At 33.9% G+C, this 17,097-nt stretch overlaps 1 long non-coding RNA gene and 1 pseudogene across 1 annotated transcript; both read left to right on the top strand.

Moving 5' to 3' along the window:
- Positions 1-2,747: 2,747 nt before the first annotated feature.
- On the top strand, positions 2,748-11,498 carry LOC143578113 (myosin-17-like; annotated as a pseudogene).
- Positions 11,499-11,670: 172 nt separating this feature from the next.
- On the top strand, positions 11,671-12,097 carry LOC143576414 (uncharacterized). Its single transcript, XR_013142946.1, has 3 exons — positions 11,671-11,747; positions 11,823-11,943; positions 12,037-12,097. It is a non-coding gene; the product is annotated as an uncharacterized LOC143576414 (long non-coding RNA).
- The last annotated feature ends 5,000 nt before the right edge of the window (positions 12,098-17,097 follow it).

Genomic DNA, 17,097 nt, shown 5'->3' with positions numbered 1-17,097 from the left:
ACGTTAATGCCATCTGCATGACGAACACGCTTCGATAATTTTTTATTGTTTCTTGAAGGATGCGCTAAGGACGTTTTTATTACAGAAGCTTGATAATATTGAGAAAGATGATAAATTTCAAATAATGATGATATCTACATGGGCCACTGAACTGTACCTTGACAAGGTTTATATTAATTTGTTTTATAATTCTTCAACTGCATATTTTCATTTATATATTATTTCAGATCAATAGATTACTGCTGGAAGACGACTCACATGAGAAGCGTAATTCAGAATACCAATCAATTCTTATGGAATTTCGTGCTTTTCTTAGTGACAGTAAAGATGTGTTGGATGAAGCAACTACAATGAAGATACTTGAAAGGTTCGTATCATTTAGTTATTATCATTATTATTAATTTATTTTGCAGTTTGTATAATTCGTGTGTTGATGTATGTTGCAGCTATGGTAGAGTTGATGAATTGGTATATTTTGCTAGTCTAATGGAACAACATGAGATTGTCATTCATCACTACATTCAGGTTTAAAAAAAAAAACTGACTTCATAGTTACTTTCGGGGTTGATTAAAAATGCAGAGTTTTAAACTTCATATTGAGCCAAGAATTAGGCCTGTAAACCAATTGAACGAACATGACTGGGAATGTTAATATTTGTCTGTTTAACTTTAATCGAACAAAAGATCGAACACGGACAGTTAAACGTATGCAGTTTTCTTGGTCATGTTCGTTCATTAACAATATAAATGAACTAACATAGCTGAAAATAGATCATTAGGTTTAAAGGTTTAATAATAAAACTAGACTTAACTGTAAGGATGAGAAACAATGAGAAACAATTCAAAGAAAGGTTTGTTACAAATCTGTTGTTTTATTTGCTTGTGCGGATACAAATATGCTGTTTTATTTGCTTGTGTGAAGTTACTAACTAGATAACATGCAGCAACGCAAGGTTCAATAACTACACAATAATTGATTTACATTACCAACCTCTCGATAGCGCATGGAATATAGTGAAGGAGCAAATCAAATTTCTCAAGGAGTCTGGGAGTAAATTTCTCGTATATTCATGTGAACTAGGAGTGTCGTTTGAGTCTTTTGGTCAGGGTGTTTATGGTATATAGTGATGGAGACACTAGAGTTTATTACGGGTGCCGGTGGTTGTTTTCACGGAAGACCCGCCATTAAAGAAATGGTATGGAATTAACTACCATATATGTATTTGTCAGATTTCTCTAATGTGTAGCTTATGGATTGTTGTAGGTTGAAATCGAGGTTGCACAAGATAACAAACTCAAAATTATTAAAGGTGTTCCAGAAAATGATGGACGTGTAAAAATCAGACTGAGAGATTGATGAAATGTATTAAGTCTTTAGTTATTATTATTATTATTATTATTATTATTATTATTATGGCATGTTAATTAACCACTAAACAAAGGATGTGTGAAAGTTGAATTGAGAAGTTGGCGACATGGATTAAGTGTGTAGTCCTTTTTTATTATCATTTATGGCATGTTAAGTTGATGAAATCATCAATTACCAAAGCCAGCGGCCGGATATGATGACACGAAAATGTAGCGAATGATAGTACATGCCCTTTTGTGACAACCAACAGGTGCTAGTGAATATTCCTACTGTTGAGTGAACGTTCATGTTCATGGGTGTTTGGATGTGTTTAACTCTTATGTGAACACTCTCGGTGTTGAGTGAACATTCATGCTTTTGAATGAACATTAATAAGATTTGTAAACCAAGGACCCATTGCATTAGATGCTCTAGTTTGTTCTTAAACCATATGTTGACATTGTTCACCCACGTACATGAATGTTCACTCCATAGCAAGAGTGTTCACATAAGAGTTATACACATCCATCCAAACATCCATGCATACATGAATGTTCACTCAACAATAGGAATGCTCACTCAACAACAGGAATGCTCAATCAACAATGTTCACTCATCAGTAGGAACGTTCGTAAACCCTTCCAAACACCCATTTTAGTGAATTAGTCTTTATAAAGGCATGTAACCATTTGTAATTAGAGGCTTGTATTACTCCAAGATTTACTCCTTCCATATTGTAATTAGTCTTTATAAAGGCATAAAACCATTTGTAATTGACATCAAGAATTATTATATTACACCACCTTTATAATTTACTCCTGGGTTTTTCAAGATTCTCTCCAATTTGATCTTAATTCCACTTTTAGGGTTTCAATTTCAAGAAACTAGGTCTTTAATTCATCCCAATTTGTTCAAGTTTTGATTTTTACAAATACCCAGATCAGAATTGTATGCATATGCATGGACGCATGGTATGGTATCTAAATACTTGTGTTTGATCAAGATCCATTGAGAATTTGTGTCTTTAGTGATAAAGGTTTACGCTTTTTAACCTAATTTGTGTTTTTGTGCTACCAATGTAGATGTATTTATTGGAAGATAATTAAGATATTTTAAGTCATCAAGTATTTTAGTATTATTATTATTTTGTGTAGTATATGTCTATTTAGGGCAGTAAACGAACCGGACGTCTGACAAAATTTTGTTTGGTAGCTGTTCTTGAACCGTTCGCCTGTATGATAAAAGCTTAACGGACGAACATGAACAAGGCCTGGTTCAGTTTGGCTTGGTTTGGTTCGTTTACAGCCCTATATCCATCTATGTATCTATCCTTGATACTGGTCATGCACAACTGTATTGACAGGGTTTACAAAACAGATAATGCGTACAAACTGGTGCAATGGGATCATCTGCTAAATTTGGGAAACGTGGGGCCCGTACAGCTGTGTTGATGGACAGGTCAGCAAGTTTTCGTGACAACATGGAAAATCCAATATTATCTTCACTTCCAAGTATGTCAAGAAGTACTGTAAATGTAAGTCAAGAGGATGTAACTAGTTTTTTACAATGCTTGCGGTTTGACCTAAAGTCAATGGCTGCTGAATACAAGTGTAATCGCTTTGGAGATTATAAACAACTTGCAAATGCTGCACTTTGTGCACCGGATGAGCCACCGTCTGGTTTGTTTAAAAGCAAGCTGCCTTTTTATTCCCCCGAGGATCTTAAACGACTTAAGGTCGGTCTTCGCGAGTCAACTATTAAAGCCAGGTAATTTTTAAAAAAAGTTTGTTTCTTTTCTTGTATAAGATTCAGTTCATAACAATCTTTCACTTTTCAGGGAGAGAGTGAAGGTTTTTAGTGATGTATTGCCAGTGATCAACAAATGTTTTCCAAGTATACCCTCGAGGAAACGATCTCGACCCGATGCTTTTTCTGGTAGCCAAACCTTTGAGCCGAAGGTTGAAGAGAGGGGTAAAAATGTCATTCCCAACAAACGAACCAGAACGTCTATGGTAGATCAAAGGGTTTGTATAATTGTATCTTATCCGTTAATCACATATTTAAAACTTAAATTGTGATCAAGACTATATCTTATGTAGAAAAGATGCAATTCAGGGTCTGGATGGAACATTGGCAATGAAGAAAAAACGGACGGTTATAAAAGCCACCGGGTACGAGCTCAGTGTTGGCGAAACCGGTGCATTCAAGGAGTCTTGCTGGTTCAAGGTCTAGGTTAAATGATGAGTTCAGGTAATATGTTTTGTGATTATTGGTTATGCTTAACGTTGACTTTTTAATTAAAAGTCAATATTTTGATGTAGGTCAGGAGCTGCAAATGGCAAGTATGCGTTCTTCCATCCCGAGGCCCGAGCAGGATAACACATCAGTTCTGCATGACAAACGAGATCAAACTACGACAAATGTCAGACCTTTATGTGGCTCATTTCTACCACAAATTTTAGCCCAAAACTTGTTAAAATGACGAAAATGCCCTTAAAATTTTAAGGAAGACAAAAGTTACCTTTGATGAGGTGTCGGCATATTCTAGGTTAAACTTGTATTTTCGATGAAGTTAAAAAGGCATTTTTGTCATTTTGCGTGGTTATGGCCTGCATTGGTATCAATGAAACGAAAGACATACTTGGGTGAAATGACAAAAATGCCCTTACGAGTTTGAAAAGACAAAAGTACCTTTGATGATTGTCAACATGTTATAGGTTAAACCTATTGTATTTAGAAAACAATTGAGGTCATTTTTGTCATTATGCATGTTTTTAGCCAGATTCGGTAATGATAAAAAACAGATACATAAATCGGGTGGCCTATAAAGCAGTTTCAATATCATGTTAATCAGGGACAATGTTCGCCAAGACTTGATTTCTGGTACCCCTCATCGACCACTAAACCACAAGCAGTTGCATGCGGTCCAAGATCAGGGCCAAGTGGGGTCCCTAAGTTGACCCACGGTCAACCCGCAACCATTTCCAACGGGTCAAACCCTGGTCTTATTACCACAACTAACCGTAAGCGTGGGCCATCAACACGGTCTCCATCTCCACCTGTGGCCCAGTGGGCTGACCGTAGGCCCCAGAAAATATCACGGACAGCTAGACGAACAAACGTTACTCCTCTTTTATCCACCAACGGCGAACTCCTGCCTTTAAATAACGGTGACATAAGTGAAAATGGTCGCGGGTTTGCAAAAAGATTTCCCGCCAATTCTCCTAAGCAATTTAAATCAAAAGGTGACCATAATAATGTTACACTATCAGAAAGTGAGGACTCGGGGGCTGCTGAAATCAGATCTTTTGGGAAGTCGGAAGAATTTGTAGATAAAGATAGAATCAATGGTCAAAAGAAGTCAACCTTAGTCGGGCCCGCCAGAAAAAATAAGCTTTTGAACGCGAAGCATCATAGAACCACAAGGGGTTTAGCCTCTGCACGATCCGACAAACAGCTTAGAAATGGTTTCACTTTCATGTCCTTTGTTACTTATAAAAGTTTAAAGTTTCATATAATAAATAAAACATTAATAAAACTCAAATGTTGATGATGTGTTCACAGTAAAATAGGTCGTCCTGCCACACGAAAACTCTCGGGCCGCCAAACGTAAACACGTCAAAAGCATTCTGAATTTACTGCTACTGATTTTTTTGGTATTGGAATTGTTGACTATTTAGTTATTGATTTTTAACCCTCTTTTAACCCATGGCTAACTAATATTTGCTACTTTAGATGATGGGCATCAGAGCTTTTGGCTGCTGCTAATGCTGTTATGAATCCTGGTATTGTTCTGTTGTCTTTTTCGTTAATACTTCTCATTAGGATACTGTTTTATTTGGTTCTAATTGGTAGGTTTGTAAACGAACCGAAAGTTCAGTAAATTGTTCAGCTGGATGTTCTTTTACTTAATAAACGATAAAAAAAATTGTGTTCATTTAGTTGAACATGACCACATGTCTCGTTCGTTCACTTATGTATGTGAATGTTCGTTCGTTTACGTTTGCTATTGTACGTTTGTTCGTTTATTTATTCATTTATGTGTTAGGCTCATTAAATTTTGTCTAGTTTTATTAAATTAACGTATCACCGATTGCAATCTTGTCTGCTTTTATTAAATTTTTAGGCCCAACAGATTTATATTCGCGTTTACTTTTAATTGGTGTTCGCTCTGTTACATCCGTTCATATATGTTCAGTTATATTCATTTGTTTATGTTCGTCTACGTTTGTTAACGAACATGAACACGCTCTTGTTTCTATTTTTTTTTCTTTTGTATTGTAAACTGGAAAATGTTATCTAAGACTTAATTTAAAATCCTCTAGTTACAGCAATACACAACAAACCATGAGTTTTATTAATGATACATAAATGAGAGCCGGCATGTTTTCATAAATTTGCTTTTGATATTTTTGGGTTCTTTACCCCCGAAGCTGTTGTGTTCTTGAAAAGAGTTCAACGGATTGGGTTGTATAATGTGAATTTAAAGAAGCTTTTCGTTTGATCGGCGAATTAAATGTCATACGCAACCAACTTATTGCTTAACACATGACTATATCCATGACTTTATTTTATGACACTTTTTTTTACAATGTTAAAAGTTAAAATACTTTATTCTTTTACTCAGAAAAAAAATAAAACACAAATATTTAATTTTAGTTTCAATATAAAAATTTTCAAAACACAAATAATAGATATGATACCAATTATGAAACATTTAATTTGAATCCAAAAACTACACTTGCAAATAAAGTTATTACATTGAGAAATCATAACGTTAAAATTTTTAAAATTTAAATATCTTCATACAAATAAGGTAAAGAAAATAATAAAAAAACATGAGGATGACAATTTGGTAAATAAAATGAACCACAAACCTCAAAGTCTAACTCAACCCTCAAACAGCTGCTTGATGTCTTGCTTGATTTTGAGTCTTGAGCATCACATAATAATAGTAATAATATTATTATTATTATTATTATTATTATTCTAGAGAGAGAAAGAGAGTACAATAACCCCACAGCACATATTGCTCTTTGCTTTGCTGTTTGTATAAATAAATAATAATAATAATAATATACATACATACATATTCCAAAAAGTTGTCTTGCTTTCCTTTCCTTTACTTTGCAACTGCATCATCATCATCATAATAAAAATATATATATATATATATAATAATAATAATAATCTAGGGTTCTTGTTCATCATCAACTTATTGTTGTTATTGATCTGAGTCAGCATCAGCAGCATCAGCAAGTGGTTTGCGGATCATTGATGAGAAGAAGAAGATCCATTGAGCTTTATAATCATCCTTAATTAATATATGGTATGTTAATACTAATCTTTTTTAATGATTATTATTAGTGGTTCAATTTGGTTGATTAATTGTTTTTTGGTCAAGTCAAATTTGCTCAACTAGGTTTCTGCTAATTTTAAGTTGGAAGATTATATTTTCTGTGATTAATTTAGGGCCAAAATTGTTGATATATGCTGAATGAATCTTTGTTGCAGATGTTTCTAGAGATTAATATGATCAAAATCTGCAAGTAAACAAGTTTGTTATGAAGACAATCTAGGGTTTTGTAACTCGTAAAATGTATTGTATTATTTTAGGTGTGTCAACGAGCTGAGCCCGAGCTCGACTAGGCTCACGCTCAGCGTGTCGGTCTTTTTTTAAGCTCGGGAGGCTCAGCTTTAGTTAATTTGTATACGCTTTTAATTATTTATGTATATTGGTTGATTAATTGTTTGTTGGTCAAGTCAAATCTGTTCAACCAGGTTTCTGCTGGAAGATAGTATTTTCTGTCATCAAGACAATTGTAACTCATAAATGTTTTGTATTTTTTTTGGGGGGGTGTTAAACGAGTCGAGCCCGAGCTTAACTGGGTTCAATCTCAGCTAGTGAATTGTTTTTTAAGCTTGGCCTCTGCTTTAGTTAATTTATTTATACACATTTTTAGTTATTTTTTGTATATTTTGAGAAAGACCATAAACGAGCCATGACTATCTCTATGATTACTGGCACAGTTTGGTTGATTGTTTCTTAGTTAGTGAAGTCAACTGTTCAACCTAGTTTCCATAATGTTTTGAATCTTGCTTTAGGTTTTTGCTAATTTTAAATTTCAAGTTGAAATTGGTTGCTGTCTTATGTTATGAAGACAATCTAGGGTTTTGTAATAATAATAATATGAATCTCGTTATATTGGGTATGCATGTTTGTTTGTTCCCTTTATTTGTGTTAATAAAATATATCACTTGCAGGCGGCACCGGTTAATATTATTGTGGGGTCACACGTTTGGGTTGAAGATCCCGCTTTAGCATGGATCGACGGCGAAGTGACCCGAATCAACGGGCAAGAGCTTCATGTACAAACCACAAAGGGAAAAACGGTAAGTTTTAAACATTTTTTTTTATTTCCATCTTGCAAAAACTAATTTGACTGCAGATTGTTACAAATGTCTCGAAAGTGTTCCCTAAAGATACCGAAGCTCCTCCTGGAGGTGTAGATGATATGACGCGTCTTTCATATTTACTTGAACTGGGAGTGTTACAAAATTTGGCAACTAGATATGAACTTAACGAGATTTATGTGAGATTTCACATTTCATTTTTTTAAAAAGTTTAAAATTTCTCTTTAACATATTTCTTTTATGATTTTTGTAGACATATACTGGAAATATTTTAATTGCTATAAATCCGTTTCAAAGATTGCCTCATTTGTATGATACACACATGATGTAACAATATAAAGGAGCGGGATTCGGAGAACTTAGTCCCCATGTTTTTGCTGTTGCAGATGTTGCATACCGGTATATACTAATATATTATGAAACTAATAATATTTTGTAATTCAGTTTACTAGATGTTATTATAATTTTTACTTTTTAATATTAGGGCGATGATAAATGAAGGAAAAGGTAATTCAATATTGGTGAGTGGAGAAAGTGGTGCTGGTAAAACCGAAACAACAAAGATGCTTATGAGATATCTTGCACATTTAGGGGATCGATCCGGTGTGGAAGGACGCACGGTTGAACAGCAAGTTCTTGAAGTAAGATTGAATTTACTTTATTACCCCTGAAGTTAATATGTTATGAACAAATGTGTATTCATTTGCAGTCAAATCCAGTACTAGAAGCATTTGGGAATGCAAAAACTGTGAGGAATAACAACTCGAGGTATACGATCGGTCTAAGGTTTTTAAATCTTTTATTTTTTATATGAAACTAATGTTTTTTTTTAACTGTTTTGGTTTTGTTATGGTGAAATAGTCGTTTTGGTAAATTTGTTGAGATACAGTTTGACAAAAGTGGGAGGATATCGGGGGCGGCTATTAGGACGTATCTGCTTGAAAGATCACGTGTTTGTCAGATATCGGATCCTGAAAGGAACTACCATTGTTTTTATCTTCTTTCTGCTGCACCACCTGAGGTATTTACGAGTAAATTACAAAAGTGGTCTTTGTGGTTCGACAAATTACATATACAGTCCCAATGATTCATTATTGTAAGCTTCTGGTCATGAAAATTGTCCAAGACTCCTAGTATTTTTTTCAGTATGCATCTGGTTTTGTTTATACCAAATGTCAAATGACAAAAAGGCCAGACAATAGTGCCTTTGATGAGGTGCCAATGTGTTATAAGGTTAAAGTGCTTGTCTTTACAAAACAGTTAAGGGCATTTTCGTCACATGGCATGTCTTTGACCAAAATTTTACAAATGAAACCATATGCATAGGTTAAAGGAGATTTAATATATATATGAGTGGCGTGTAGGCCTGTTAACAAACCGAACGGACATGAATGGATCATTTCGCGTTCGCATGTTTAACTTTAACCGAACAAATGGTCGAACAAGAACAACTAAATGAATGGGGCATGTTCGTCAACAATATAAACGAATGGCTCATGAACGTAAACGAATGAACATAATGCGTAAACCTAGTTAAAAGTATTGTGGTAGCAATGCGTTGGGCCTATGAATTATGAAAACCAAATTAAGTTGCAACGGGCCAAAAATATTTAAATGAAATGAATATATCAATGAATTTAAACGAATGAACTCCAACAAACGTAAACTAATGAACATAAATGAAAGCAAATGAACAAATTAACAATGAAAGCAACTTAAACGAAAATTCATTAAAGAACATTCATGAACTAAATGAATGAATGAGACATGTGTTCATCGTCGTTCGCTTAACTAAATGATCAAATTGTTTTGTTCATGTTCATCCGTTTATTAAATTAACAAACATAAACGGACTTTGCTGAAGTACATGAATTGTTCATTGAACGTTCGGTTTGTTACAGACTTAGTGGTGTGGCCTTCACATACATATTTAAACGACTAAACTACCCTCATCTTCTTCATCTATGAGTTTGAATTTATATTTGTTTTTACACTATATATCAATCATACCCGGTGGAATCCCACCAATAGGCACACCATACCTCTATCCCAGAGAATAGAGAGGTTGCTTCCAGAGTGACCCTCATCTCTAAAAATCATATATATGAGGGAATATAAAAGGAAATCAATTTCAGGAGTAATATAATAATAGTAAATATAATAACACATAATAATAGCAATACATAAATAGATAAAGATAATAAAAATAAAATACAAAAAAGAAAATAAAACTCATATTCATAAATTCAAGGACTTGATACTCAAAAGGTGCAATTTTTTCTCAATTTGCAGGATAGAGAAAAGTTTAAACTGGAAAGTCCACAGTCATACCATTACTTAAATCAGTCAAAATCGTTTGAGCTTGAAGGCGTAAGATGAATATCTTGCTACCAGAAGAGCAATGGACATTGTTGGAATCAGTGAAGAAGAACAGGTTCATATATATCTTATTATTATTATTATTCTTGTTTTTGTTTTATTTCTAACATTTCACAGATTTTTCAGGATGCAATATTTAGGGTTGTAGCTGCAATTCTTCATGTTGGTAATATTGAGTTTGCAAAAGGAGAGGAGATCGACTCTTCGGTTCTTAAAAATGAGAAATCTCGGTTTCATCTGAATGTGACAGCTGAATTGCTTATGTAAGTTAATTTTTTTATTAATAATAATTTAAGTTATAAGTTCTTGGTGAGTTTTAATTATTAACCGGCATCTAATGAACAGGTGTGATGCTAAAATTTAGAGGATGCATTGATTAAACACGTACTGATAACACCAGAAGAAGTTATTACAAGAACTCTTGATCTGGAAGCTGCACTCGGTAGTAGAGATGCTTTAGCTAAAACAATCTACTCTCGCTTGTTTGACTGGTAAAATCTGGTCAAGTATGTAATCACATATTATTATTTATTATATTTTGTTTTCTAAGTTTATAATCTTGCAGGATTGTAGAGAAAATAAACAAGTCGATCGGGCAGGATCCGAATTCAAAATCACTAATTGGTGTTCTTGATATTTACGGGTTCGAAAGTTTTAAGCATAACAGGTATTTTTTTTAGAATATAGAATTCATTTTATTATAAAGAATTAACTTTAGTGATTTGTTTGAAATAGTTTTGAGCAGTTTTGTATCAGCTTCACAAATGAAAAACTACAACAACATTTCAATCAGGTTAGGTTTTATTGGTCACACTCGTGAATTAAATATATGAAATTATTATGTGCTGATTTAAAAATAAAACATATTCGATGCAGCACGTGTTTAAAATGGAGCAAGAAGAGTATACAAAGGAAGCGATAAACTGGAGCTACATAGAGTTGTTGACAACCAAGATGTTTTGGATCTAATTGAGAAGGTGTTGTACATCCTGCTTGATTGCATGTACATCAATTATTTTAATAAAAAGTCGAAAACTAATGAAATTTATTACAGAAACCGGGAGGAATCATTGCACTTCTGGATGAAGCATGGTATTAAGTAACCCTATAATCCTATATATGTAGATTAAGAAACAATGGTTATAATTTATAAACATAAGCTATTTATGTTATTAAATTACTTAAATGCAGCATGTTCGCGAACTCTACTCATGAAACGTTTGCTCAGAAGCTATACCAGACATTTCCAAAATACAAACGTTTTATAAAACCGAAGCTTTCGCGCACGAGTTTTACAATATCTCATTATGCAGGGGAGGTATGCTATCTATATTATATTACTAATTTATACTTTTAATGAAGAGTATGGATTCAAATACTTTTTTTAACAGCAATGCTTACTTCCCTTATTTACATAATTCCACCCCTTGCTTGGGTTTAAACCCAAGACTGACCAAGAGCCAAGAACCTATACCAAGTGGGCTAGCTCTACATTGACAGCTTAATTTGCGTGCTTCTTTTGCTAATTACAAAGGGGATAATTGGCTTATCCATTGATGCATCTGCTGGCTTGTTCTATGCATATGATGAAAACTCAATCTTTCAGGTTTGCATTATAAGTTACATTACACGCACACATATTCTTTTTTGATAAAGTGTTGACCTTGGAGAGTCAAAATAGGTGTCGGTAACGGATGAAGGGCGAGATATGTGGAAAGTGTATCTGGAGTTAAAAGGAATATGCTGCTGCTTTGGCAAATTGTTCTGATCCTTACCAGAGAGACCAAGTATATTTAGAACAGGTGCTGTCAGTTATTTTCTTGTTAATGTTTATAATGTTATATAGTTTATATTGATTTACAGTATTATTGGCTCAAGTGGTTTGTGTATTGCAGGCTGAAACTGCCTTTTCAGCAGGGGACTTCTTTAGAGCAGCATCTTTCTTTGCTAAAGTGAGTGATTATTTTTATTATTATTATTTTTTCTTTTTGATTTTTTCTTACTTCATGTTTTAGTTAAACAAGTATATGTGTTAACGGAAATTTTAAAATCCATTTGCAGGCTGAGTATATACTGGATCTTCAAAAGCAACTCACGTTAATGAGTGTGGAACCAAAGGAGGGTGTAAATGGTGCAACAGCTAGTGAATGCCCATTTTGTGGGGATTTGATGATAAGCGAGATTTCAAAACCGTTTGTTTTACCAGAGGAATCATATCTGGTTTCTTCATGGGAGATTATGTCCAAGAATGTTGCAGGTGAGAAGGGTATTATTGCGTTTGTCGTGTGAAACAACAAAGCACACGCGTGAGGCTGGTTTTTTCAGTTTCGTTGATATGCAACAAACATGTGGTGTTTGTTTATGGATGTATTATTTATGTTAACATTATCTGAGTTGATCTTTGTTTGATGTTGAAGACAAAATTAAGGACTTCTGTATGGATTTTATGATGGTTTTGAGAGAAACTTACAAAATAGTATATTATATAAATAATTTACAAGAAAATTACAACCTTAAGTTGAAATCACACAATATCCTACGGCAAAAGTACCGTACCCTACGCTTGTGTTGAGCGTACGGTGAAAAGTACCGTACCCTACGCTTCTTGGTTTTTGGTTCGGTCCTTGACTCGGAATAAGACCGAGGATGGTTACCACATACCCAATTACCATGGAACTTGTAAAATAACTTATAAATAATAATACTCAAGTTTTACATTCAAAAAGTTAACAATAATGCTTTTAAACAAAAGTTCGGTTTTTGGTTCGGTTCTCAAATGGGGATGAAACCGAGGCTAGTCACCACATACCCAATACCATGGAACTTGACAAATATGAAAAATAAACTAAAATATGTAGAATTTAAGCAAGTATAACAAGTTATATGGTTAGATTTGTTAAATATATAAACAAGGACTACAAAGTCCTCCATGTAACCTTGCCTTACTAGCCCGACATTTCAACCGGCCGAGACCGGAGAAATGAAAGACCGAAAGTAAACAAGGAGTGTATATTATATATATGTTGTAACATCAAGCTTTAAGTGTTGAGAAGTTAGTTAAAATGAAAGATTAACCTATGAAGAACAACCTTAGAATTCAAGAATTTGAGAGAGAAATGAGCAAGCACAAATGAAGAAGATGGGTTTGTATATATAGAGTAAGTTGAATGGGTCTTTAATAAAGGGTGTTCATGAAAATGGGTTGGTTATAGACCCAAGAAGCACAAACTACAAATGGGTCCTTCAAGTCTCCATTTTGGTAGTTTTAGTCCCTGGAGTTCGTTTTGAGCGTTTTCGGGTAATTTTAAGAACCGAAAAGGGTGTTTTTTTTTTATCCAACAACTATAAAACAAATATTTAACATATAATTCATAATTTTGATAATATCGAAAGGTTCGGGATACAAAACGGGTCGGGTTTACATTAAGAATACAAGTATAAAATAACTCGAAATTGACAAATGTCACACAAAGAATGTAATAATATAAGAGCAAACATGATATTCATTAAATACGCATTTATAACGTTAAAGATACATATTTGTTGTGTATAAAATGATTTAGAGTTTAGATGGAAGCACACAAACTCTCTATTTGGTGTAAAAATGGGTTGGTGATCATTTTTCCGATCAAAAGCCCTAAAACATCAGTTTGAAACTCGGGAAAAAACGTAACTGTTGCGTTAAATGTTTTTCAACGGTGGGCCATTGAGACAAAAACAATTAAAAGGTTGAACCGTTTGTAGTGATTTTAAAAAATGAGGTTAATATTAGACGATACACAAAATATGAAATTGCCAAAATAATAATATGATGGTTGAAACGTGAAACCAATTGGTTTGAGATTTGTTTAGTTGTTTAATATTATATATATATATATATATATATTATTTAATATTTAATTTTATAGAATTTATTTATGTTTCTAGAAAGGCGTATGATACTGTGTTAATTTTTGCCTCCTCTCCATCTCTGCCACCACCTACGTTCTGCCACCACCATTCAATTAACCTCTTCACCACCAATCAATACACGCGACCATCATCAATGGAACCCTGCAGTGCTCAACAACACCCCGACTACCATCAATACACCCTGCCTACCCTTTCTTCTGTTATAAAGCAAGCACAAGGCCGCAGCTTCCTACAACTCAACACAAGAAGATTTCTCGAGGTTAGCATCTGCTATTTACACTGAGTGCTTTGTGCGATAGTTTTTGTTACCGGAGTTGAAAATGCCTAATTCTGGACAGTTGAATGCTGCTGTTGTAACAATTTCTTAGATAACCTAATTTTATAGCATAAATAATGTTTGTTATATGCTAATTCATAATAATGGATATTAGATATGTTAATTTTTTATGAGATTTTGTATTTTTTTTTTTATTTTGCCCCGATTAGGACCGAACAATAATTGATATTTTTCTTCTCCCACAACGGATCTATAGTTATGCATTTTTTAGGTTTTTGATTCTTTTTTCTTATTGCTTGATTGTTTAGTTAGGACGATATGGACGCTGATGGTTTTCAAACCGTTAAACGAGGAGTCACTAAAATCTCCCGTGATAAGGAATATGGAATGGCAGCAGCTTTGATTTCTTTGGAAAAGGAGATGGAAGAGGCCAAAGACGGGCAACCCAAAGAAAAAATGAGACAAAAGGTCAGTGCCGGCTCAACTTTTTTGAGGCCTAAAACTAAATGAAAATTCAGGGCCTTTTATTCAATCGAATAAAATTACCTATTTTGGATTTGAACCATATGGTGTTCTGCAGTTTTACCATGAAAAAAAACTATGCAGAATTCCACAAAGTAAATGTGCGAATGTTAACTCCTTGAAATTGTGCAAACATGGTTTTTTGCTTAAACCCATTAACAAACTTAACACAAATTAAACTTTTAACACTTAATAAAAAAACAAAACAAGGGAGCACTCATTTTCACACAATAACTTACATTTTTATTATTTTTATTGCAACCTTTGACCTTAATTTTAACACATATGTGCATGAAACACCCTGACTTGCCCTTTAGGCTTTGGGGTGTTTTTCCGACTTGCGCGTCTCACTTCTTAGGTGTGCTTTTTCAAAACCATAGCCGGAATGATTAAACTTGTGTCTCTTGATGTAGTATAAAGTTGACTGTGAGCTATATGAACGAGAACGGAGAGCTAACGATGAGAAACAATTCAAAGAAAGGTTTGTTACAAATCTGTTGTTTTATTTGCTTGTGCGGATACAAATATGTTGTTTTATTTGCTTGTGTGAAGTTACAAACTAGATAACATGCAGCAACACAAGGTTCAATAACTACACAATAATTGATTTACATTACCAACCTCTCGATAACGCATGGAATACAGTGAAGGAGCAAATCAAATTTCTCAAGGAGTCTGAGAGTAAATTTCTCGTATATTAAATCAAATTTCTCAAGGAGTCTGAGAGTAAATTTCTCGTATATTAAATCAAATTTCTCAAGGAGTCTGAGAGTAAATTTCTCGTATATTCATGTGAACTTCCTAATATACGAGAAATTTACTCTCAGACTCCTTGAGAAATTTGATTTGCTCCTTCACTGTATTCCATGCGTTATCGAGAGGTTGGTAATGTAAATCAATTATTGTGTAGTTATTGAACCTTGTGTTGCTGCATGTTATCTAGTTTGTAACTTCACACAAGCAAATAAAACAACATATTTGTATCCGCACAAGCAAATAAAACAACAGATTTGTAACAAACCTTTCTTTGAATTGTTTCTCATCGTTAGCTCTCCGTTCTCGTTCATATAGCTCACAGTCAACTTTATACTACATCAAGAGACACAAGTTTAATCATTCCGGCTATGGTTTTGAAAAAGCACACCTAAGAAGTGAGACGCGCAAGTCGGAAAAACACCCCAAAGCCTAAAGGGCAAGTCAGGGTGTTTCATGCACATATGTGTTAAAATTAAGGTCAAAGGTTGCGATAAAAATAATAAAAATGTAAGTTATTGTATGAAAATGAGTGCTCCCTTGTTTTGTTTTTTTATTAAGTGTTAAAAGTTTAATTTGTGTTAAGTTTGTTAATGGGTTTAAGCAAAAAACCATGTTTGCACAATTTCAAGGAGTTAACATTCGCACATTTACTTTGTGGAATTCTGCATAGTTTTTTTTCATGGTAAAACTGCAGAACACCATATGGTTCAAATCCAAAATAGGTAATTTTATTCGATTGAATAAAAGGCCCCGAATTTTCATTTAGTTTTAGGCCTCAAAAAAGTTGAGCCGGCACTGACCTTTTGTCTCATTTTTTCTTTGGGTTGCCCGTCTTTGGCCTCTTCCATCTCCTTTTCCAAAGAAATCAAAGCTGCTGCCATTCCATATTCCTTATCACGGGAGATTTTAGTGACTCCTCGTTTAACGGTTTGAAAACCATCAGCGTCCATATCGTCCTAACTAAACAATCAAGCAATAAGAAAAAAGAATCAAAAACCTAAAAAATGCATAACTATAGATCCGTTGTGGGAGAAGAAAAATATCAATTATTGTTCGGTCCTAATCGGGGCAAAATAAAAAAAAAATACAAAATCTCATAAAAATTAACATATCTAATATCCATTATTATGAATTAGCATATAACACAAACATTATTTATGCTATAAAATTAGGTTTATCTAAGAAATTGTTACAACAGCAGCATTCAACTGTCCAGAATTAGGCATTTTCAACTCCGGTAACAAAAACTATCGCACAAAGCACTCAGTGTAAATAGCAGATGCTAACCTCGAGAAATCTTCTTGTGTTGAGTTGTAGGAAGCTGCGGCCTTTCGATAACGCATGGAATATAGTGAAGGAGCAAATCAAATTTCTCAAGGAGTCTGAGAGTAAATTTCTCGTATATTCATGTGAACTAGGAGTGTCGTTTGAGTCTTTTGGTCGGGGTTCGGGTCGGTTATTCGGGTCTTTTGATATAGGAATCCAACAC

Source organism: Bidens hawaiensis, unplaced genomic scaffold, assembly GCF_021521415.1.
Source record: "Bidens hawaiensis isolate Kalapana, Puna unplaced genomic scaffold, B.hawaiensis_p1.1 tig00001461_1, whole genome shotgun sequence".
Taxonomy (NCBI): Eukaryota; Viridiplantae; Streptophyta; class Magnoliopsida; order Asterales; family Asteraceae; genus Bidens; species Bidens hawaiensis.
The sequence above is the reverse complement of the archived record's forward strand: the minus strand, read 5'-3'. Positions and strand labels throughout refer to the sequence as shown.